Source organism: Chlorocebus sabaeus, chromosome 1 (genome assembly GCF_047675955.1).
Source record: "Chlorocebus sabaeus isolate Y175 chromosome 1, mChlSab1.0.hap1, whole genome shotgun sequence".
NCBI lineage: Eukaryota > Metazoa > Chordata > Mammalia > Primates > Cercopithecidae > Chlorocebus > Chlorocebus sabaeus.
Window position 1 is genome coordinate 77,507,192 of NC_132904.1, and position 26,802 is coordinate 77,533,993.

The 26,802-nt window shown below is 36.0% G+C and overlaps 1 protein-coding gene across 3 annotated transcripts in view; it reads right to left on the bottom strand.

The window, feature by feature from the left end:
- The window catches only part of TENM4 (teneurin transmembrane protein 4), a 3,083,677-nt gene that overhangs the window by 2,306,368 nt on the left and 750,507 nt on the right, over positions 1-26,802 (bottom strand). For all 3 annotated transcript variants that reach the window (XM_073019796.1, XM_073019792.1, XM_073019798.1), the window contains exon 3: positions 23,500-23,577. The gene's annotated coding sequence lies outside the window, so the exon portion shown is untranslated. The remainder of the gene's footprint in view (positions 1-23,499; positions 23,578-26,802) is intronic.

Genomic DNA, 26,802 nt, shown 5'->3' on the forward strand with positions numbered 1-26,802 from the left:
TCTTAAATTTTGGCTCAGCAGTGCAATCATCATGAACATGGCCGAAAATTTTAACTACACTTATCTGTCTCAGACCCAGCTTTATTCTCTTTTCTTCCTTGCTGGCCTTCATGAGAAGGTCTGGTGCTGTGGCTCACGCCTATAATCCTAGCACTTTGGGAAGCAAAAGGTGGGTGGATCGCTTTTCAGGAGTTTGAGACCAGCCTGGCCAACATGGTGAAACCCCACCTCTATCAAAAACACAAAAATTAGCTGGGCATAGTGGTCCATGCCTGTAGTCCCAGCTACTTGGAAGGCTGAGGCACAAGAATTGCTTGAACCCAGGAGGCGTAGGTGACAGATCACACCACTACACTCCAGCAAGGGCAAGAGAACAAGACCCTGTCTCAAAAAATATATAAAAAATCATGAGAAGAGAGGGCACGAGAGCATACTCAATGGAAAATTCTCTGGGAAATTGTGTTATTGAATAATGAAATATGTATTTGGTTTTGCAATTTGATTTTATATTTGGATCCTGATATAACTATGCAGATTTGGTTCATAATAGAACTGTAGTAAAAAATTTCCACTAACAAATATTTTTTTTACTTTTTAAAAATTTTAACTTAGAAAGCAACATTGTATAATGGAAAACACATAGGTTTTAGAATGAGAGTGAATATGAATCAAATCCAGATTCTACCACTTATTAACTGAATGACTTAGAAAAAGCTTCTTAAATATTTTGTGCCCCAGTTACCTCCTTGATAAAATGCGAATAATAGAGGATTGTTAAAAAGAGCATAATACAGGATTGTTATGAAGGCCAGACAAAATAGCACACATGAAGTACATGACCCACAGTTAATCTCACTATGTCACAATACGTCCAGCTATGCCATAGTGATAACTTATGATATACACAGTGCTAATGCACACAGTAGAGATTGCTGAGTTAATGGTGCTTTGGATGCATGATGTCATGTGATCCTTACTGAAATTATTTGAGGAGTGTATTGCCGTTATGTTCCTGTTACTATATTACAGTTGCTGTTATCTTGTTGCTAATTACAAATAAGAAAAACAGACAGGAATGAAAAGAAGTTTGTCAAAAGAGCTCCAGTCAGGGAAGTCAGTATATGAATCTAGTATTGTCTGAGAGCAATGTATGCATTTTAATTCTCTACTACTTATTTCTACCTGTGAGTTCAATGAACAATAAGACAGGGTCTAACCTATTCCTACTGTAACCTAACATCCTGCTTAATGCATGATAATACTCAGTAGGCTCAACTAATAACTGGTAAACTAGTGAATGAGAACTTCTCTCTCTATGACTAATAAAATTTAGCCAAATTAAAGAGAAATTTCCTCCTTCTTCTTTCTTTTTTTTTTTTTTTTTTTTTTGAGACAGAATCTCACTCTGTCACCCAGGCCGGAGTGCAAAGGTGTGATCTCGGCTCACTGCAACCTCTGCCTTTCAGGTTCAAGTGATTCTCCTGCCTCAGCCTCCTGAGTAGCTGGGATTACAGGTGAGCACCACCATACCTGGCTAATTTTTGTATTTTTAGTAGAGACGGGGTTTCACCATATTGGTCAGGCTGGTCTTGAACTCCTGACCTCATGATCTGCCCACCTTGCCCTCCCAAAGTGCTGGGATTACAGGCATGAGCCATCATACCCGGCCGAAATTTCTTAATTCTCAGGCCCAGCTTTATTCTCTTTTCTTCCTTGCTGGCAAAAATGATTTTTTTAACAGGACTAAAATACTCATTGCTCACTCTTTTGTATAAAAACTACATAAGCAGCCTCCAGACCCATCCAACTTAGAATAAAAAGAGTAAATGACAAGTGTATTATTAAAGCTTTGATTAGTACTATTAGCCAAGGTCCAAAGAGGGTTTTTTGTTTGATAGTTTCAAAAAATCAAAAAGGCACATTTAATGTAGGTTCCTATGCATTTGCCACAAACTGAATGACTGACACTTCAGATTGTCAAAATGTTAAATTCCTGTAAAGGCTTCCAAACCGAATGGTGTAGAGGTAACTGCTTTTTATGTTTCCAGACAGACTGCTAATTTTGGAGTTTAACCTATTCTTTGCTGAATTAATTAAGTTTAGCGTTCTTGCTTTGTACTCTCTCTACTCTTAGAAACAATCTAATCAGGGTTCGATTAGCGATGTTGTTTGTGAACCAATATGGAACACTATGGCCAGATGTGGCATCATGGCCTATCAAATTCATTGTCCTCAAGCAAGAAAGAGAATTGCCATTCTCATCACTTTCTGACACAGTTTGGGAGGTGATCTCACAATTTGACTCATGTTTTCAAATAAAGAGGTGTCAACTTGATCCATGAGTGGTACTGCATGGTTCAGCCATGTGAAGGTAGAACCTGTTCTGTTTCCATTCAGAACAGTCACAGTAGGCCCTGGCATTAGGTAACACCTGGCCCACATTCTAATTTGAGGAAAATTCAGAAAATTCTTATTTATGAGTCTTCATCACCACTAAGCTTTGGAATGAGATTTGCATCCAGGTGGGATAGGGGAAGAGTATGTAAAAGAAAAATGGCTCATGCCTGTAATCCCAGCACTTTGGGAGACCAAGGCGGGCAGATCACAAGGTCAGGAGATCGAGACCATTCTGGCTAGCACGGTGAAACCCCATCTCTACCAAAAATACGAAAAATTAGCCAGGCGTTGTGGCGAGTGCCTTTAGTCCCAGCTACTCAGGACGCTGAGGCAGGAGAATGGCGTGAACCCGGGAGGCGGAGCTTGCAGTGAGCCGAGATCGCACCACTGCACTGCAGCCGGGGCAACAGAGTGAGACTCCATCTCAAAAGAAAAAGGGAAGGGGAGGGGGAGGGGAGGGGGGAGGGGGGAGAGGGAGGGGAGGGGGAGGGGAGGGGGAGGGAAGGGGGAGAGGCAGGGGAGGGGAGAGGGGGAGGGACAGGGGAGGGGGGAGGGGAGGGGGAGGGGAGGGGAGGGGGAGGGGGAGGGGAGGGGAGGGGGAGGGGGAGGGAGGGGGGAGGGGGAGGAAGATGGGCTTTGAAATCAAATAGATTTGTGTTAAGTCACTGTTCTGTCACTTAGAAGCTTGTACGCCAATGAGGACCAATTCATTTTAATGGCCATAAAATAAGTTGCTAACACCAACAGTTTTCCAAATGTATGTTAGTTGGTTTTACTAGAAATCCTGCACAAGTTATTTTAAACATTTGTTGCAATTTCATTATCATATTAAAATGTGTGTGTGTGTGCATGAGAGAGAGGCAGGGAGAGAGAGAGAGAGAGAGTCAAGAAGAGAGAGAAAGAGGCAGGGAGAGAGAGTTGCCAGTGGTTCCCCTTCATGGCTGTCATTTATGTTGCTAAAATGCACATCATGTCACTACCCTGCCACAGCAGTCCCCTTTTATATGTGGATTTTCTTTCCGGGGTTTCAATCATCTGAGGTCAACTGAGGTTCAAAAATATTAAATAAAATAATTCCAGAAATAAGCAATTCATAAGTTTTAAATTGCACACTGTTCTGAGTAGCATGATGAAATTTCTCACCATCTCACTTTGCCATCCCACCCAGGATGTGAATCAACCCTTTCTCCAGCATATTCAGGCCATTGACTCTGCCTGCCTATTATTAATCGTCACTTAGTAGCCATCTGCTTTATCAGATCAACTGTCATGGTATCGCAGTGCTTGTGTTCAAGAAATCCTTGCTTTGCTTCATAACGGCACCAAAGTGCAAGAATAGTGATGCTGGTAATTCAAATATGCCAAAGAGAAACCAAAGAGTGCTTCCTTTCACAGAAATGATGAAAGTTCTTGACTTAATAAAGAGAAAAAATCATATTTTGAGGTTGTTTTATATATGTATACAACAATTATAACAGTATATGTACTTATAATTGTTCTATTTTATTATTAGTGTTAATCTCTTACTGTGCTTAATTCATAAATTAAACTCTCTCATAGGTATGTAGATATAGGAAAAAACATAGTATATGTGGGGTTCAGTACTATCTGTGGCTTCAGGCATCCACTGGGAGTCTTGGAATGTAACCTTGGCAAATAAGGGGGAAAGACTCTTAACAGCCAGCCTTCAAAGGCACTTCCTTGCCAGAGGATTATAGTCCAAAGCCCTGAGGAGGCTGGGGAAAAGCATTATATGCCACTCTCACTCTGGCTTCTGTCACTGCCCATTTCAGTCTCGCATACACACACTCACACTATGCACCATGAAACCATCACCAATGTTAAGACAATGAATACATCCATCATTTCCAAAAGTTTCTCCTTTACTTTCTTTTTCCTGCCTAGCCCTGATTCCCTAGGTAACTATTGTTTTGTTTTCTGTCACTGTATATTAGTTTGCATTTTCTAGTGTTGTATGGAAATGGAAATCATACAGTTGTTGTTTCTTTGAAAGCTGGCTTCTTTATATCAGTGTAATTATTATGAGATTATCCTATATTGTTGCATGTATCAGTAGTTCATTCATTTTTATTGTATGATTCTATTGTATGGCTTTACCACTGTTTATAGATTCAATTTACCTATTAATGGATATTTGGGTTGTTTCCAATTGGGGAGCATTACAAATAATGGTTCTATAAAGAATCATCTATAAGTCTTCTATACATGTATAATTTAATTCACTTGAATAAATTCTTAAGACTGGAAGAACTGGGTCATATGGAAGGTGTGTTTAACTTTTTAAGAAATTGCCAAAATATTTTCCCAAGAATTTGTATTATTTTACATGCTAACAAGCAGTATATGAGAATTTCAAACACTCCACATCCTTGCCGACACATGGTATGGTCATTCTTTTTAATTTTAGACATTGCGATAGCTGTGTTCAGGCCACTGTTGTGGTTTCAATTTAAATTTCTCTAATGATTATGAGGAAATACTTATTTGCCATCCATACGTATTCTTTGGAGAAGTATCCATAAGAAATCGTTTGTGTAATTATTATTATTATTATTTCTTAACATCATATTGAAGAGTTATTTTATGTAGTCCAAAAATGTCTGTTACCAGATAATTGATTTGCACACACTTTTTTCAAATCTATGGTTTTTAAATATTCTCTTAGTAGTTTATTTTAAAGAGTAAAAATAATTATTTGTGATGAAGCCTAATTTATCAGTATTTTCTTATGCAGATTATGCTTTCATTGTTGTGTCTAAGAAACTGTTGCCTAATTCAAGGGCATAGAGACTTTTTTCTATGTTTTCTTCTAGATGTTTTATAGTTTTACATTTTACATTTATATAAATGATCTATCTTGAGTTAATTTTTATATAGAGTGAGAGGTATGGATTCACATTCACGTTTGTTGCACACGAATATCCAGTTGTTTCAAAAACATTTGTTGAAAAGGCTCTCTTTTTTTCACTGAATTGCTTATGCCAAAAATCAATTGTTCATTAATGTATGGATCTACTTCTCTGGATTTCTATTCTGTCCCCTTGAACTTTATGTCTATCTTTATGCCAACACCACACTGTTATGTTCCTCTAACATATAATAGGACATGAAGTCAGTCAGTGTAATTCCTCCAAGTTTCCACTTCTTTCTCTTTTGTTTCAGCTACTCTAGGTACCTCATATTGCCATATGAGTCTTAGGATCAGCTTGATAATTTTTACCAGAAAAAAAAAATCAAATGGGATTTTTAATGAAATTTCATTGCATCTGTAGATACGTTTCAGAAGGATTAAAATCTTAATATTGAGTCTTACAATTCATGACCACAGATTATCTCTCAAGTTTTTTTAAAAAAATCGTCCAACAATGCTTTTTGTTCTCAGTACACAAGTCTTAACACTCCTTCCATCATATTTTTCCCTAAGTTTTTCACATTTTAATACACTTTTAAATATTTTAAAAAATCAATTTCAGTTTTCAGTTGTATCCTGACACCTTGCTGAACTTATGTATTAGCTCTAATAGCTATTTTGTAGCCTCCATAAAATTCTCTGCACAGTCAATCATGTCATATGCAATTTTAACTTTTCCATTTTAATCTGGATTCTCTCTCATGCACTCTGTCTCCTCCCTCCCACTCATGCACTGTCTCTTCCCTCCTGACCTTCCTCCTTTTTCTTCCTTCTCCTCCCTTCCCTTTTCTTTCACTCCACTCTCCTTCATCTTCCATCTCTTCTCCCCACTTCCCTCCCTCTATTCCTTCTGTATGTTCTCTCGTTGTTTTGATTTAAAAACTTTAGCAAAAGTTTGAATACAAGTGGTGAAGGCAGATATCCTTACCTTGTTCTTGATCTCAGTCTTTCATTCAGTCTTTCACCATTTTCTGACCTTTAAAGTTCGCTTCTAGTGTCAATTTAGTAAGACTTTTTATCAGGAAAGTAAGTTGAATTTTTAAAATACTTTTTCTTTCTCTATTTAGATGATGATACGGGTTACTTTTTCATCAGTTAATATAATGAGCTACATTTAATGATTTTCATATGTTAAGTCCACCATGCATTCCCACAATAAATCCTAATTGTATAGCCTGTGTTACTCATTTTATATACTGTTGAATGAAATGTACTAAAATTTTATTCAGATTTTTTGCATGTAAGTTCATGAAGATTATTAGCTTACTGTAGCAATGTTTTTGTCTGGTTTAGGTATCAAGGTAATGCTGGTCAGAAATAATTAGTTGGGAAATGTAGCTTTTCTTCAATTTTCTACAATAATTTGCATGGAAATGATACTATTTCTCTTTTAACTTTTCAGTGAAATTCACAAGTAAAGTCATCTTGACCTAGGAATGTCTTTATGGGAAACTTATTAACTATAAATTCAATTTATTTAATAGTTATAGGGCCACTCAATTTATCTATTTTTTCTTGAGTGAGTATTTTAGTTCTCTATGGCTACCGTAACAAAATATCACAAACTTGGTGGTAATTTATGAAAATGACAAAAATTATTTTCTCGCAGTACTTGCAACCAGAAGTCCAGAATCAAAATATCTGCGGGACCAGGCTCCCTCCACCAGCTCCTAGGGAGAATCCTGCCTTGCCTTGTGCAGCTTCCACTGGCTCCTGGCATTCACTGGCTTGTGGCAGTATAACCCCTGTCTTTGTCTCATTCTCACTTGACCTTCAGTCCTGTGTCTCTGTGTGTGGAAATCTCTCTCTCCCTTCTGAGACACCAGTCATTGGATTTAGGACTCAATGAGAATTTCATCTTGAGATCCTTAATAGTTGCATCTGCAAAGACTAACATGGGAGACACTCTCCACACTACAGCAAGCTATGATACTTGGCGTCTTTCCAGAGATTTGTCCATTTCATCTAAGTTGTCAAAATTATTGGGATGAGGTTTTTTTAAAATAATAATTGGCCCTCTCACTTTCTTGATCTTGGTAATGTGTGTCTATTCTAGTTTTAATCTATATCAGTCTAACTAGAGGTTTATCAATTGTACTGACCTTTTCAAATAATAAGTTTTATGTTTCATTGGTTTTCTCTACTGTTTTTCTGTCTTCTATTTCATCAAAGGAGAGTGCATGAAATCTTTATTTCTTGTCTTTTGCTTACGTCACATTGAATTTTTATTTTTTCCCCTAAACAGGGTCTCACTTTGATGCCCAGGCTGGACGACAATGGCATGATCACAGCTCACTGCAGCCTCGACCTCCTGGGCTCAAGCAATCTTCTCACCTCAGCTTCCCAAATAGCTGGGACTGCAGGTATGCACCATCACATTCAGCTAATTTTTTATATTTTTTGTAGAGATGAGGTTGCACTACCTTGTCCAGGCTGTTCTCGTACTCCTGAACTCAAGCAGATTGCCAGCCTTGGCCTCCCAAAATGCTGGGATTACAGAAGGCAGAGCCTGACCTTCTTTCAACTGCTTAAGGCAGAAGCTGAGATAATCTGTTTGACTTTGCTTATTTTTAAAAGTAGGGATTTAGTGTTATTACACTTCCTCTAAGTTCTATTTTAGCAAAATCCCACAAATTCTGATACGATGAATTTCACTTTTATCCAGTTAATGATACTTCCTGACATCCCTCTTATTATTATTATTTTTAGACCATGGGTTATTGAGAAGGGTATGATTTCATTTCCAAAGATTTGAGTATTTTCCAGACATCTTTTCTTATTGATTTCCAATTTAATTCCATTGTAGACATAGAAGATATCTGTGTGACTTAAATTATTTTAAAGTTATTAAAACATACCTTATGGCCCAGAATATAGTCTATCTTGATAAATGTTCCATGTGTACTTGAAAAGAATGTATTTCCTGCACTGGTTAGGTGGCATATTCTATAAATGTCAGGTTAAGATGGCTTTTAGTGTGGTTTAAATAATCAATAACCTTACTGATTTTCTGGGTTTTTTTGTCCCATCTGTTATGAAAGAGGGATTACAATCTCAAATTATGACTGTAGATTCATAGATATCTACTTGCTGATCTGATAGTTTTTGTTTTATATATTTCAAAGCTCTGTTATTAGGTGCATAATGGTTTAGAGTTGTTACTTCCACTTCCTGAGTTGACTTCCTTTATAAAAATTATAAAACAATAATGACCTTCTTTATTCCTGGTAATAGTCTTTGTCTAAAATCCACTTTGATATTACTATGGCTACTTCAGCTTTCTTTAGCTTAGTGTTAGCATGACTTATTTTTCCTTCTTCTTTACTTTTAACGTTTTTGAATTTCTATGTTTAATATGTGTTACTTATAGTTGGAATATATTTTTTCAATCTCATAATTTTTCAGTTTTAATTGACGTGGTTAGACTATTTATATGTAAAGTTATTATATAAATATCGAGCTTTAAATCTATCTTCATGCTTTATTTTTAACATTATTTGTCCCATATTATTTTTAGCCTTTTCCTGTTTATTCTGCCTTATTTTAGATTAACTATATATTTTTCCATGGTGTATATGTGCCACATTTTCTTAATCCAGTCTTAATTCATTCTGTCATTGATGGACATTTGGGTTGATTCCAAGTCTTTGCTATTGTGAATAGTGCTGCAATAAACATACGTGTGCATGTGTCTTTATAGCAGCATGATTTAGAATCCTTTGGGTATATATCCAGTAATGAAATGGCTGGGTCAAATGGTATTTTTAGTTCTAGTTCCTTGAGGAATCGCCACACTGTTTTCCACAATTGTTGAACTAGTTTACAGTCCCAACAGTGTAAAAGTGTTTCTATTTCTCCACATCCTGTCCAGCACCTGTTGTTTCCTGACTTTTTAATGATTGTCATTCTAACTGGTGTGAGATGGTATCTCATTGTGGTTTTGATTTGCATTTCTCTGAAGGCCAGTGATGATGAGCATTTTTTCCTGTGTCTGTTGGCTGCATAAATGTCTTCTTTTGAGAAGTGTCTGTTCATATTCTTTGCCCACTTTTTGATGGGGTTGTTTGTTTTTTTCTTGTAAATTTGCTTCAGTTCTTTGTAGGTTCTGGATATTAGCCCTTTGTCAGATGGGTAGATTGCAAAAATTTTCTCTCATTCTGTAGGTTGCCTGTTCACTCTGATGGTAGCAGCCATAAAAAAGGATGAGTTTGTGTCCTCTGTAGGGACATGGATGCAGCTGGAAACCGTCATTCTCAGCAAACTATCACAAGAACAGAAAACCAAACACCGCATGTTCTCACTCATAGGTGGGAAGTGAACAATGAGATCACCTGGACACAGGAAGGGGAACATCACACACCAGAGCCTATTGTGGGGTGGGAGGCATTGGGAGGGATAGCATTAGGAGATATGCTTAATGTAAATGATGAGTTAATGGGTGCAGCACACCAACATGGCATATGTATACTTATGTAACAAACCTGCACGTTGTGCACATGTACCCTAGGACATAAAGTATAATTTAAAAAAAAAAACTATATTTTTTTCAAATTCCTTTTTACCCTTTTTTAAGTTATACCTCTTTGTTTTATTATTCCAGTAATTGTTTTAAGCTTTATAGTATACATCTTTAATTTATTACAGTCTACTTTCAAGTGCTATAATAACATTTCCTATATGGTATATGAATCTTACAATAATATACTTTAATTTCTCACCTCCTGGACTTTTGTTATTACTGTTAAACATGTTAGTTCTACATATACTATAAAACCCAAAGTACTTAATTTGTTAATATTTTTGCTTTAAGCAATCAATTATCTTTTAAATATATTTTACTTAAAGACTATCTTAATATTCAGCCATGTATTTACCATTTCTGGCGTTCTGTATTACTTTCTGTGGATGTGTGTGCTAATAATTTTTTATTTTTACATACAAACACTGTACACACAAGTTAAATATAAGAAACTAATCTTTCCATGTCATGACTTAAAGTTTTGGGGTTTTTTACAATTGATTTATTGAAATGTAATTTGCATGTGATACAATTCACGTATTTAAAGCACATAATTTGAATTTTTATTATATTCACAGAGTTGTGCAACCATCACCACAATCTCGATATAGGATATATTTAGCACCAAAAAAGAAGCCCTGTACCCTTTATCAGTCATTCCTTCTTTTCTCTCAGTTCTCCTTTTACCTGCTTCTAGGCAAACACTAATCTACTTTCTGTCTCTATAGATTCATCTATTCTGGATATTTTATTAAATTGAATATGACCATAATTGGTGTTTTGTTATCTTTTCTGACTGGCTTCTTTTACTTAGCATGTTTTCAAGATTCCTCCATGTTGTAGCACGTATCAATACTTTATTCTGTTGTATCGATGGACAATATTCTATTGTATAAATATACTATATTTTGTTTATACATTCATCAGTTGATAAACATTTGAGTTGTTTCCACATTTTGGCTATTGTGAGTACTGCTGTAAAGAACATTTATGTGCAGGTTTTGGAATAAAGTTATGTTTTCAATTCTCTTGGGTATACAACCAGGAGTAAATTTGCTGAGTCATATCTCATAATTCTGTTTATCATTTTGAGGAGCTGCCAAAGTGCTTTCCAAAGTGGCTGCATCATTCTACATTCCCTGCCAGCAGTACATCATGATTCCAATTTGTACATATACTTGCCAATACTTGTTTTTTATTACAGCCATCCTAGTGGGTGTGAGGTAAAATCACAGTGTTGTTTTGATTTGTATTTCCCTGGTAGGTAATGATGTGTGATTTTTTTCACATGTTTATTGAACATGCGTGTACCATCTTTGGAGAATATCAGGTTCTTTGCCCATTTAAAAAAAAATTGGTGATTCATCTTTTTTATTGTTGAGATATAACAATTATTTATACATTCTTAATACAAGGCCCTTATCAGATATGTGATTTACAAATATTTTCTCTTATCCAGTGGGTTTTAACTTTATTGATAACATGAATTATAGCATTTCTTTTATTTTGTGACGTCCTATTTACCTACTTTTTCTTTTGTCACTTATACTTCTGGTATCGTATGTACTTAGCAAATACTTTATACGAGTCAATGACCTAAGCCCTAAGGTATATATACAATCATGAAAGAAATGTATGTGGTTCCTGCTTTTATGTAGATTAAATTTAGTGGCAGATCCAGGCATTTATTTAAAATAACACATAAAATACAATTGTAAACTTATTAGTTCTATGAAGGAGAAAGCAGAGAGCTATGAGGAAGTATAGCAAGAACTAAATCTAAACAGTGTGTATATGTGTGCATTTGTGTGTGTGTGTGTCTGTGTGTGTTTCAGGAGAGAGTTGTCAAGAAAGTGTCTCCTGATGAAGCAATGTTTTAATTGAGATCTGTAAGACCAGAAGAGGAAAGGGCAATGGAGAAAGTTTTCTAGGAAAAAAGGACCTGAGCAGACATGTCATCTACAGAAACTGAAACGAAAAGTGTGGAGTTACAGAGAGAGCAAGGGTGAGAGAAGATCAGATGAGGCTATAGAAGTAAGTAGGGATAACAGCATGGAGCGTCTTGTAAACCACGCTAAGGATTTTAATATTTTCCCTAAGAGCAAGGGAAAGTGATTGGAGGGTTAATTGCTTTGGCTACAGTCTAGAAAACAGATTATGAGGAGAATAAGTGTTAGTAAGCTGGCCAGTTAGGAGGCAATCATTCAGGCAATGGTGATGATAGTGGCATGGAGTATGGTCATAGTAGTACAGGTGAAGCAAAGGAAAGAAACTGGAGGGATACTTGCTTAGAAGAATGAACAAGCCTAGACCTTGAGTAAGATATGGGACTTTGCACACTGGATTGATTGTCACATTTGTCCTAGAAGGAAAAAGGTGTACTCTGTGCCTCAAGTCTTAAAATTATCTGATCTAGTTCTCAAACAAACACTTAGCAGTCCCTCAATAAGACTGAGTACTTGAATTTCTTGCTTTCTTTGGCTTCCAGATCTGATATTATTAACTTATTTTTATCTTTTCTCCTATATGGAGGCTCTATATCATGCTTCAGATGTAATATTTGATATAAATCTTCAAGTGCTGATATTACAGTCACTTCTCTGCTAAATTCTGTGCATTTATCTCCTTATATATATATATTTTTTCATCTGGCAGCCAATAGTACAACCTGTCTAGTCAAGTTCAGTCTTCTAGAACTCAACCATGTGACTGACTTTCTTACAAGCAATACCCTGGAATGTGGAGTGGGCAAGGAGAATTTGCCCTCTCTGACCATTCATTGCAAACCAGTCTCTAGTACAGATAAGCCAGGTCTATAACTGACATGTAATCTTAAAAGCTCGGAAACTGAGATGCTTCAACAACAGGAACAATCTTAATGTTCACAGTATCTCCTTATCCTGAGTTTCCCTAATCAGACCACCTATTCACCACACCCTCTGCAGAACACAATAAGAAATTTACTGTTTCTTTCAAACATAAAAATTGATAAACTTCTTCCTAGATGCTTAATTACCTTCTCCTCCTGTGATTCCCTATATTATGGCTCCAACATTTGCAGTGCATATTCTTGTAATTGCTCCTATATGTAATTACATTTACATAAGACTTACATAATTTTGCCTGCATTATAAGGTGATGATTCATTTTTCAGAAACTTTTTTGATGTCCCAAACAGGATACACTGGAGCTATATTTATTTCTTACAAGAAATGCTACAGTAAGTAAAAACATATACTTGTATATTATTAGCCTGTCACAGGCTAGTATTCAGAAATTTGGAAATTAATATTCAAATAGGTGTAAGTAGAATGGAAATGAGTAGAAAAGGCATACTCATGTAAGAGTGTCAAATTATTATTTTCTTGTAACATCAAGAAAGGTATAACATCAAAAGATATATATTATATACCAAGTATAATAAAAATAGAAGCACTCCATAATGACAATAAAAATCTCATGAAATAATTTTCCCCTAAAGTTGCAAATATTCCACTCCATTTATGTATGAAACCCACTGGGCTTCAATACAGTAAGGCTTTGGATTCAACTGCATCTGAATCGAAATCCTAGACCCGCAGCTTTTAGCTGAATGATTTTGGACAAGTTATTTAGTTTCTCTGAGTTGAATTTTCCCATCAGTAAAGTTGGGATAATAATGCATACTTCAGAACATTGCTATAGGATTAAGTAAGATAGCTAAGAGAAATTAAAGAGTGCTTGCTCTACAGTTTCATTCTCTATCAGTTCTTTATAGAATTTTATGTTTCTTACTAGTGTGTTTTGGTTGTTGGTAGGCAAGACAAGTAACTAAAATTATTTTATATGTGGAGCTAATTTAAAAAAAAATTGCAGTGGTTTCCAGACGTTTGTGAAATATCAGAATCACCTGCAGATTTTGTTACAGCATACATTGCTGGGTACCACCATTAGAGTTTTTGGTTCAGTAGGTCTGAGGTCAGCCCAAGAATCTGTAGTTCTAAAAAGTGATGCATTACTAGTTGCATGCATTCTCCAACCACAGTTGGAGAACTGTTGCAGTAATACACGTGCAACAACCAAAACAAGATAATGAGGGCGGGGAGGATTGGGCAGATCATGGCAGACAGAAGGCAGAACTAGATTGCAACTCTGACTGGGACAGAGCAGCGTGTGGTGGCTCGCATCATGAATCTTTGCTTCAAAACGACTGCAGGTATAAATCAGGAAACCCAAGAGAACCCACAGAGCCTCTGAAGGAAGCAGACTGCTCCTGCAGGACAAAGGAGACACCCCAAGCACTGTGAGTACCCAAACTGTGGAAATGGGAAAGAGAGATCATCTGCCCCCAAACACACACCCTCACTGGCGAAACTGAAGGTCTAGATTACGAGACAAGATTCTGACCTTACCTAGAGCTGAGTCAATTGAGAGAGCCAAGTAAAATGCAGGGGTAGACAAAGCAGCGGGAAAAGTTCTGTGAGCTTGATGGGTCCCCTACCAAACCATCATCCTTTGGGAGGGTGGACAGAGGCGTTGGGAAAAGGCCACAGGGAGAAGGAAATCTCCAGCTGAACTTTGTAACAACTTGAACTGATCAAGAAGTCTCCTGGCCAGAACTCAGGGAAGCGCATGAATCTGGTATGCAGACTCCACAGGCAGGGGAAAAAGGAAAGGCATACTTGCTTTTCAACTAGGAGGCAGGTAGCTTGGGGCAAGTTCTCAGTCCTGCTTTCCCACTGCCTGGAAACAGACTCGGTGCCGTTGGGGATGGGGACATGGTGGGAGTGAGACTGGCCCTTTGGATTCCGTGGGAGCTGGGTGAGGCTTGTGACTGCTGGTTTTCCCCAACCTCGCTGACAACCTGCATGACACAGTGGAGATAACAATAATCCTCCTAGGAACATAACTCCACTGACCTGGGGACATCATCTCCATCACCCACAGCAGTTGCCGCAAGACCCACCCAAGGAAAGTCTGAGCTCAGACATGCCTAGCCCTGCCTCAACCCAGTGGTTCTTCCCTACTCACCCTGGTAACTGAAGACAAAGTGTGTATACTCTTGGGAGTTTTAGGGCCCCACCCACCTCCTGTTCCTCCCCATAGTACCACAGCTGATGCTCTCTGGAAAGTGCCACCTCCTGGCAGGATGCCAACCAGCACAGAAATAGTGCATTAAACCACCAAAGCTAAGAAATCTAAGAGTCCATTTTACCACCCCTGCCACCTCCACCAGAACAGGTGCTGGTATCCATGGCTGAGAGACCTACAGATGGTTCACATCACAGGACTGTCTGCAGACAACCTCCAGTACCAGCCTGGAGCCTGGTAGACTTGCTGGGTGGCTAGACTCAGCAGAGAGATAACAATCACCACAGCTCTGCTCTCAGGAAGCCACATTCATAAAAGGGGGAGAGTACTACATCAAGGGAACACCCCATGGGACAAAAGAATCTGAACAACAGCCTTCAGCTCCAAACCTTGCCTCTGACAGAGTCTACCCAAACAAGAAGGAACCAGAAAATCAACTCTGGTAATATGACAGAACAAGGTTCTTCAACACCTCCCCAGAAAATCACACTAGCTCACCAGCAATGGATCCAAAACAAGAAGAAATCCCTGATTTACCTAAAAAAGAATTCAGGAGTTTGGTTATTAAGGTAACCAGGGAGGCACGAGAGAAAGGTGAAGCCCAATGTAAGGAAATAAAAAAAAAAAAAAAAATGACACAAGAAGTGAAGGGAGAAATATTCAATGAAATAGACAGCATAAATAAAAAACAATAAAAACTTCAGGAAACAATGGTTACTCATAAAATGCAAAGTGCTCAGCAATAACATCGAACAAGTAGAAGAAAGAAATTCAGAGCTCAAAGACAAGGTTCTTGAATTAACCAAATCCAACAAAGACAAAGAAAAAAGATTAAGAAAATATGAACAAAGCCTCCAAGATGTCTGGGACTATGTTAAATGACCAAACCTAAGAATAATCATCATTCCTTAAGAAGAAAAGAAATCTAAAAGTTTGGAAAACATATTTGGGGGAATAAACGAGGGAAACTTCCCCAGCCTTGCTGGAGACCTAGCCATCCAAATACAAGAAACACAAAGAACACCTGGGAAATTCATTACAAAAAGATCTTCACCTAGGCACGTTGTCATCTGGTTATCTAAAGTTAAGACGAAGGAAAAGAATCTTAACAGCTGTGAGACAAAAGTACTAGGTAACCTATATAGGAAAACCTATCAGATTAACAGCAGATTTCTCAGCAGAAACCCTACAAGCTAGAAGGAATTGGGGTCGTATCTTCAGCCTCCTCAACAAAACAATTATCAGCCAAGAATTTTGCATCCATCGAAGCTAAGCTTCATATATGAAGAAAATACATAGTCTTTTTCAGACAAACAAGTGCTGAGAAAATTCACCATTACCAAGCCACCACTACAAGAACTGTTAAAAGGAGCACTAAATCTTGAAACAAATCCTGGAAACACATGAAAACAGAACCTCTTTAAAGCATAAATCTCATAGGACCTATAAAAAAATATATAATAAAAATAAACAAGGTATACAGGCAACAAATATCATGATAAATAGAATGGTAACTCAGATCTCAATACTAACATTGCATGCAAATGGCCTAAATGCTCCACTTAAAAGATACAGAATTGCAGAATGGATGAGAATTCACCAGCCAACTATCTGCTGCCTTCAAGAGATTCGCCTAACACGTAAGGATTCACATAAACTTAAGGTAAAGGGGTGGGAAAATAAATTTTATGCAAATAGACAAGAAAAGCAAGCAGGTGTAACTATTCTTATATTAGACAAAACAAACCTTCAATCAACAGCAGTTAAAAAAGACAAAAAGTGACATTACATAATGTCTCTATTTATATAATAATAAAAGGCCTTGTCCAACAGGAATATATTACAATTCTAAACATATATGCATCTAACACTGTAACTCTCAAATTCATAAAACAATTACTAGTAGACCTAAGAAATGAGATAGACAGCAACACAATAATAGTGGGAGACTTCAATACTCCACTGACAGCACTAGACAGGTCATCAAGACAGAAAATCAATAAAGAAACAATGGATTTAAACTATACCCTGGAACACATGGACTTAACAGATATATGCAGAATATTCCATGCAACAACCACAGAATATACATTCTATTTAACTGTGCATGGAACTTTCTCCAAGACATACCATATGATAGGCCACAAAATGAGCCTCAATAAATTTAATAAAATTGAAATTATGTCAAGTACTCACTCAGACCATCGTGGAATAAAACTGTAAATGAACTCCAAAAGGAAATTTCAAAACCATGCAAATACATGGAAATTAAATAACCTGCTCTGGAATTATTGTTGGGTCAAAAATGAAATCAAGATGGAAATTTAAAAATTATTTGAACTGAACAACAATAGTGACACAACCTATCAAAACCTCTGGGATACAGCAAAAGTGATACTAAGAGGAAAGTTCATAGCCCTAAACTCCTACATCAAAAAGTCTGAAAGAGCACAGACAGTCTAAGGTAACACCTCAACGAACTAGAGAAACAAGAACAAACCAAACTCAATCTCAGCAGAAGAAAGGAAACAACCAAGATCAGTGCAGAACTAAATGAAATTGAAACAAAAAAATTACAAAAGATAAATGAAACAAAGAGCTTGTTCTTTGAAAAGATAAATAAAATTCATAGACCATTAGCAAGATTAGCCAAAAAAAGAAGAGAGAAAATCTAGATAAGTTCAATAAGAAATGAAACAGGAAATATTACAACAGACACTACAGAAATACAAAAGAACATTCAAGGTTACTATGAACACCTTTATACAAATAAACTAGAAAATCTAGAAGAGATGGATAAATTCCTGGAAATATACAACCCTCCTAGCTTAAATCAGAAAGAATTAGATACCCCAAACAGACCAATAAGAAGCAGTGAGATTTAAATGGTAATTTAAAAATTACCAACAAAAAAAAAAGTCCAGGACCAGACAGATTCACAGCAGAATTCTACCACACATTCAAAGAAGGATTGGTACCAATCCTATTGACACTATTCCACAAGACAGAGAAATAGGGAACCCTCCCTAAATTATTATAAAGCCCAGGAAAGGATATAACCAAAAAAGAAAACTATAGACCAATATCCCCGATGAATATAGATGCTAAAATCCTTAAGGAAATATAAGTTAACAAAATCCAACAACATATCAAAAAGAGAATTCACCATGATCAAGTGGGTTTCGTATTAGGGATGCAGGGATGGTTTAACATATACAAGTCAATAAATGGGATACACCACATAAACAATTAAAAATAACAATCACATGATCATCTCAGTAGATGCAGAGAAAGCATTTGGCAAAATTCAGCATCATTTGTGATTATAACTCTCAGCAAAATCAGCATACAAGGGACATATCTCAATGTGATAAAAGTCATCTATGACAAACCTACAGCCAACATAATACTAAAGGGGGAAAAGTTTAAAGGACTTCCTGTTAGAACTGGAACAATACAAGGATGCCCACCCTCACCACTCCTCTTCAACATAGTACTGGAAGTCCTAGACAGAGCAGTCAGACAAGAGAAAGAAATAAAAGGCATCCAAATTGGTAAAGAGGAAGTCAAAGTGTCACTGTTCGCTGATGATATGATCATTTACCTGGAAAACCCTAGAGACTCCTCCAGAAAGCTCCAAGAACTGAGAAAATAATTCAGAAAAGTTTCCAGATATAAAATTAATGTACACAAATCAGTAGCTCTTCTATACACCAACAGCAACCAAGCTGAGAATAAAATCAAGAACTCAATCCTTTTTACAATAGCTAAACAAAACAAAACAAAACAAAAAAACATAGTAATATACCTCACCAAGGAGGTGAAAGACCTTTACAAGGAAAACTACAAAATACTGCTGAAAGAAATCATAGACGACACAAGCAAATGGAAACACATCCCATGCTCATGGGTGGGTAGAATCAATATTGTGAAAATCACCATACTGTCAAAAGCAATCTACAAATTCAATGCAAGTCCCATCAAAATACCACCATCATTCTTCACAGAATTAGAAAAAAAGAATCATAAATTTATATGGAACAAGAAAAGAGCTCACATAGCCAGAGCAAGACTAAGCAAAAAGAACAAATCTGGAGGCATCACACTACCTGATTTCAAACTATACTATAAGGCCATGGTCACCAAAACAGTGTGGTACTGGTATAAAAACAGGCTGATCTTCAACAAAGCATACCAAAACATAAAGTGGGGAAAGGACAACCTTTTCACCAAATGGTGCTGAGATAATTGGCTAGCCATATGTAGGAAAATGAAACTGGATTCTCATCTCTCGCCTTACACAAAAATCAACACACAATGGATTAAGGACTTAAATCTAAGACCTGAAACTATAAAAATTCTAGAAGATAATGTTGAACAAAACCTTCTAGACATTCTAGAAATCCTAGACAAGCAAGGATTTCATGACCAAGAACCCAAAACCAAATGCAATAAGAATGAAAATAAACAGCTAGGACTTAATTAAACTAAGGAGCTTTTGCACAGCAAAAGGAGCAGTCAGCAGAGCAAACAGACAACCCACAGAGTGGCAGAAAATCTTCACAATCTATACGTCTGACAAAGGACTAATATCCAGAATCTACAACAAATCTGAACAAATCAGCAAGGAAAAAAAAAACAATCCTATCAAAAAGCGGGAAAAGGACATGAATAGACAATTCTCAAAAGAAGATATACAGATGGCCCATAAACATATGAAAAAATGCTCAACATCACTAATGATCAGAGAAATGCAAATCAAAACCACAGTGCAATACCACCTTACTCCTGCAAGAATGACCATAATTAAAAAAAAAAAAAAATAGTAGATGCCAACAGGGAACACTGCTACACTGCTGGTGGGAATGCAGACTACTACAACCACTATGCAAAACAGTGTGAAGTTTCCTTAAAGAACTACCACTTGATTCAGCAATCCCACTACTGGGTATCTACCTGGAGGAAAAGAAGTTATCATACAAAAATGATACTTGCACATACATGTTTATAGCAGCACAATTCATAATGGCAAAAACGTGAAACAAATCCATCAATCCATGAGTGGATAAAGAAACTGTCATATATATATGAATGATGTGTGTGTGTGTGTGTGTGTGTGTATAAAATTAAATACTACTCAGCCGTAAAAAAGAATGAATTAATAGCATTCACAGCGACCTGGATGATATTGTAGACTATTATTCCAAGTGAAGTACCTCAGAAATGAAAAACCAAACATCTTATGTTCTCACTCATAAGTGGGAGCTAAGCTATGAGGATGCAAAGGCATAAGAATGACACAATGGACTCTGGGGACTCAGGAGTAAAGGATGGGTGGGAACGGGGTGAGAGATAAGAGACTTCAAATAGGGTTCAGTGTATACTGCTAGGGTGATGAGGGTACCAAAACCTCACAAATTACCACTGAAGAACTTACCCATGTAACCAAACACCAGCTGTTCCCCAATAGCCTATGGAAATAAAAAAGTCTTTTTAAATAAATAAAAAATAAAGTTAAAAAGATTTTTTAAAAGATAATTGGTAAAAAGGGAGAGAAAACCACATTTTCCAAAGTCATATTTACTGTTCTAAATTTTCACTATAATCTACTGAAGAGTTAGAACAATCCCACAGATGGGACTCAGCATACCCAGACTTGCCCTCTTTTGGTGTGGCCTTGGGCATGTCACTTCGCTATTCTTAGCTTTGGTTTCTCCATCCTAAAAATTACGGGACTGAAATAGGTCAGTGTTCTTAAAACTGTGTTTTCTAAGCACTGGGAGATCAGAGCAAACTGAAGGATGGTCTTCACAGTGGAATTGAACAGATAAGAATTGAACAGACAAGAATCTCATTCCCACACAGATCAGCTCTCCTTATAGAACTCTTAATATAATATAGTTCTACAGAAGAAGCCAAACCAAATCAAAATAAATAAACACAATCCAATCTGAAACATCTTTAGGCTAGATGATATCTGTGGTCACTTTTACCATGGCTTTCTCAAATACTGAGCTCCGTATATGGAGCATTCTGTACTACTAGCTTTCTGTGATTATAATGATAAGCAATAGCAATAAAGACCTTAGACACTACAAATTTCAAACTTCAAGCTATATTCAGTGCACTTTTGGTATTAAGAAGTTTTCAATTCCAATGATTTGAAAGCAGATAAGCCATTCTTATTGCCTATGCTAACTCTGTGTGTGTGTGTGCGCGTGTATCTCACTCTAATAATTTGAGCAGCTTCATAATATAGCTAGCATTTTTGAGTGCTTGTTCTGTGTCACGTAGTATACTAAGAACTTAAAATGTATTTTTAGTTCAATCCTTAGAAAAACTTTTTTAGGTAGTATTATTATTCCCAACCCAGAAATGCATAAACTCTAGCACAAATAATTTAACTAGCTTGCTCATGAGTCACAGGTAGTAAAAGGCAAGGGTGGGACTTGAACCTAAGTCTACTTGTCTATAACTTTATGTCGTACGTATCCTATGAGGAGATTCAAATAATCAGAGAGTGATCAAATGGAGCAATTAAAATATATAGATCTCTTTGTCTGATATATAAAAAAAAATTAAAAAAAAAAAAACAAAAAAAAAAACCAAGGATATTAAATCCCTCTGTGACAGGAGCTAGGCTTTCTCCAGCAGGAAAGTTTTGTCCAATGAGTAGGAAGAAGGAGAATTTAAGGTTTGCCCAGAGTCATGGAGGCGATGGTATGCACTATTAAACACTATTACTTTATTTCTTTATTTGATTTTTCAAATGTGAGAGTTTGGCTGAAAGTCTTTAGCTAAGTTTATGACATTAAAATAAACAAGAGCATATGCTAAGTGAACTGCTATAGTCAAAAGGAGTGACAGCTGTGTATGTTTTGGGGAGGTGGTAAGATATGAAATAGGGAAAGTATGATGAGACAGATATCCCACTGTAATGCCACCACCTCGACCAAGAAGACTAATAACTATGTAATGGGTGTTGACTCCAAAGATGCTTCATTTTAATCTTCTAATTGCATACGAATAAAGCTTTAATGGAGCAGATTAGACTCACGGCCCAATAATCTAAAGAGAACTGGATAGTGTTTTTCTACGAACTCTGAGCAGGTCAGTAGCTGGATGACTCCTTATAATTCAAAGATACTCATCCCTTTTATTAATAATTGTTTAAGCAATTCAATCAGAAAATAAAGGATCACCATACAATGAGCCCTATGATTGAGACTTATATTCAGAAAATCTTGTTATCACTCTTGAAGTGATGGTAACTTACATCCTAAATTGGGTTTTACAGCTGCTCTGCCTTAATACAGGCTTTCACAGGTGAAACAGTTTCTTGGGATATTAGCTAACTAAGAGCCTAACCCCAGTCTGGGCTGTTCATTTTTATTTTGCAGCTTTATTCATTATCTATTCTCAACAAATATCTGTGAAGGTTGAAGAAAAATAATTATGACAAAATTTATGTAAATAAAGTTTTTACAGACAAAAAGAGAGCAGAAAAGGGAATCACCTTCGCCTCAACTTTTTCCTTAACTGTGAATCATTGACACGTACATTGTATTTTTAAATTTTTCTCATAAGGTATAATTAGAAATTTCAATGAAAAATACTAAGGAATAAACGTAGAAACAGAACATAAACATGACCAATATGAAAGAAATTAGTTAACTATTGTAAGATATTTACCTTTTTGATAACTAAATGTCATGAATAACTGATTTTTATAGCATTCTCAGCCAATAAGCACAGGAAACATATAATATTAATAAAAATAATACTATACAAATGAATAGTGTTAATCCATTCATAGCCTCTTCTAATCGTTCTATTATATACTAATGCATCTGGCATGAAATTCCATTTATTCTGTTTCTTTTTTCAATGTTTCTCCCAATTTATTTGTCAAATTCAACATCTTTAAAGGTAAATATTTCATTTTACCAACATACTACAGTTGTTTGTTCATTTTTCAGAGTAGGTAGTTGAGCTACTTCAAAATGACATTATTTTGCAGGTTACAGATCTTTACAACTTTGACGAGCTCCTGATTTTCACATGACAACAATTTTTATCTCACTTCTTGAAAAATGCATGCAAAGACTGTGAGCTTTGGGGTTAATTTGTGGTTTTAGCCCCACATTTTCACATTTAAGGGAAACATCTGTCCTACTAATCATTGTTGTTTTTATGTCAACTGACAATGCATTCAAATACTGATTAAAATAAGAAGACACCATGGGCTTCCAGTGCATATCAAACAGAAGAACAATGAACACCCAGATTACATTAGAAGGACTGTGACTGAAGACGTTTAGACAGAATATGTGTTGATAGGGTAATTATTAGGTGGAGTAAATTGCAACGTAGAAGCCTCAAAAAGTACTTGTATAAATAGTTTCTTTTCCACAAAAGAGGTCTCGTGTTTGAAAAAAAAAAAAAAAAGTCTTTTAAATTCTAGTAACTTCCAAAATCAATTGCTCCAAGTTCAATTGTAAGAATATTTTTAGTGTTCCTCTCTGAAATGCAGAATACATATTAATTTTGAGTGAATAATTTTTAGTACTGGAAACCATACCTGATCTGGTGGTTTCTTCTTCACTCCATGCAGTGAGAATCAATAGATTGATGTGGTGAGACAGTTACCTCGGGTGACCTAAAATGAAAAAGGTATTTTAAAATTAGGAAAAGAAACCTGCAAACTTCAATAATAATGGCCTCATAATAGGATGTTTTTCAGTCAATCAGCAACATTTGCTGTGTATCCACTGTGTACTGAGCCCAGTTTTATGTGGGCATGGAGATGTAAAAGAAAGAGTAGAGAGAATCTAGCTTAATGCTGATAAAGACTGGGGAAATAAATGAATAGTAAATGAAAATAGAAAAAAATCATAATCATTTTTCTAGATGACTAGTTTATAAATTATTTGGGAAGGAAAGATATCACATATTTGATATATATATTTATGTAATCATTCAAAAATATTTTAATTTGTATCACTTTTTATATGCTGAGCACAGAGACATAGTACCTCCAAGCTTAAAGCTTTGGTTTCAAGGTGCATATACACTGTGGATATATAAAGAAACTAAAATTTCTGAGATCTCACTGTGTTCTGTGTTTGTCTTTATGAGGTTTATTGGCGAAATCACCTTTTCCTCTCAGAAATATCTTATTTCCACATGGTTATTTACATGGCAACTGAGATTAAGGTAATGAACACCATTTATAGTAGTGTCAAACTCAAGCCTGCTACTAATATCAATTTACTTTGACCATGACCCCGGGGGTAGTTACTAGACAACTCCCCAAAGGCTATAGGCAAACCAAAGATATGAATGGCAAATGGATAAAGAAGATCAATAAAAATGATATAGGCCAATGAAATAAGACTTCATGTTTTATTTCTCATTATTGTATTTACAGTTAGAAAGTGTCTGGCATACTTAACAAAAGCAAGCTAAATTAGCAAGTGAGGAATGCCAGGAAGATATTACTCAAATATCTATATCAAATATGTACCCAAATAATATAAATGCTTAGTACCATCTTTGAATTATCTATGATTACAATCTCTATTTTAAATAAGTTATGTATGGCATTGTATTTATAATTGGAGGAAAACATTATTTTGCCAGCTACAGCCACAGCAGTTTTAAATACACACAGAAAGGACCTTCTTAAGAAGGGACCTTCTTAAATAGAGGTCCCTTGTTTTAATGTAATTTGATGTAGTTTTTCAAGTCTTTAATTGGTGTTTTTTAAAGATATACTGCTTTCTCTAAGAGAAAGAGAAGAATTTGGAGATCCCAGGTACTCTGAAAGGTAGAAGGAATAAGATGAGGGGAGGAAAACAGAGGAGGAAGAAGAGGAAAGAAGGAATCAATGAAATAGATGGCCATCCCCGAAGACTTCCAAATTTTCAGTAACATAGACAAAATTTATGTATAATGTGATACAGACATACTTTTGTATATATTGGAAAAAAGAATGCATTTCAGATGGAATTTACACAGCTCAGAAGAATATAAACTCCCTAGGTAATTAACACACATTTTAAGAAGAGCTATTTAAATTTCATATGCTATGAAATTCAGAGAGGTATTCAAAAAATTTCATGTAGATTAAAGATCTTGAAGAACTTAAATACCACAATAATATTATTTATGCAACATAAAATATAAATATTAATCTCAGTGTAGTAGGCTGAGTAACCACTCCCACCTCCAAGATGTGCACGTTCCAATCCCTAGAACCTGTGAATGTTCCCACGTATGGTAAAAGGGACTGTGCAGATCTGATTAAATTAAGGATCTTGAGATAGAGACATTATTCTGAATTATCTAGGTAGGCCCAAATATAACCAGAAAGGTTCGTATAAGTAAGAGATGGAGGCAAGAGGGACTGTCACAGAGAGATTTAAAGATGCTATGCTGCTGGATTTGAGATGATAGAAGGGACCATATAAGCAAAGGATGCAGGGACCTGCGAAACTGCAAAAGGCCAGGAAACAAATTTTCCCCTAAAGAAAGACTCTATGCTAAATTGTTAGAGCAACAATAAGAAACTAACACACTAAGTAAAATCTTGATTAACGAGGAGTCAGATTTGGATTGAAACTATCAAAAGTCTTCAACACATGGTCAAATAATAAGAAAACAATCAGATTGTTTAGGTATATGTAGAGGATACACATCACTGAAGTGAAGCCCTTAATATGGTAAATTTTATTTAATGTAAAATTTTATATTATGCAAATTATATATAAAAAATCAATAAATCACTTGATGAATAAAGACTGCAGAATAATAAGCAAGTTTTATTTTAATCTATTGTTTGAACCATTTCAATGCAACACTAATCAATTTTCTTTTGCTTTCTGAAAATATGATGATAATGATGATGATGATGATAATCATAACAATTTTGATGAAGACAATAACCATGTTGCTTTTTGTCCAGGCTGATTCTTTTAGAGTCCATTCCTAGCCTAAAGAAATATAATACATTAAAGGAAAAAAAAACCGCTTTCTAATTATAATACTCACCATTCAATTACTCGATTCTGATCCACTAGCGAGTCTGATCCACTCCCTAACATTGTTCCTTACTTCTTTTGGACCATCTTATTTTTTTATTGATTTCTACACAACTTAACCTCAGCCCCAGATTCTTTTTGTCAACCTGATTCTACTCTGGATACCGCTTTCACCTCTGCTCCAGAGTGACTCTGTGATCTGCCTTTCAACAGGAACCTAGTACCTCGACTTGGTCTTCCTCTACACTGAGATACAGCTAGACAGTCCATCCCCAAATCCAGAGCAGATAATGGAAAGTATCTTTCTCTACATCATCGTCAACAGGATATTGATCAATATCATAACCAAAAGGAAAATAGAATTATGAAAAAAGGAAGTAGTCAAGACAGTGCCCAGAAGGAAGGCTTTTTTTTGTGGTGGAGCCTTGAAGATAGTAAGGAGCTTGGTACATATGATGGGGTGATATGAGCTTAGATGTGGAGAGAGAGAGCAAATGAAGATGGTCCAGAAAATCCAGCTCCATCCTACTATAGCCCACAGCTAATAGTATTGTTGTAGACATTAGAGAAGATGGGAGAAAAAAATAAAACCTGATTGAGCTTTGCAGTTTTTCAGTTAACGATATTGAACACTGTATCAATAAAATACAACTCCAAGCATCCATCACAAAGATCATAATAAAATAAAGAGATTTGAGCGTTCGGTAAGATCTGCTCTGATGATTTTTATAACATTCACTTCTTGGATTCACATTTAAGGGGACTATGTCAACAGAAATCGTAGGAATATATTTTATATTTTATGAAATAGCACTTTTATGTTTAAGCTGGTATTTAGTGAC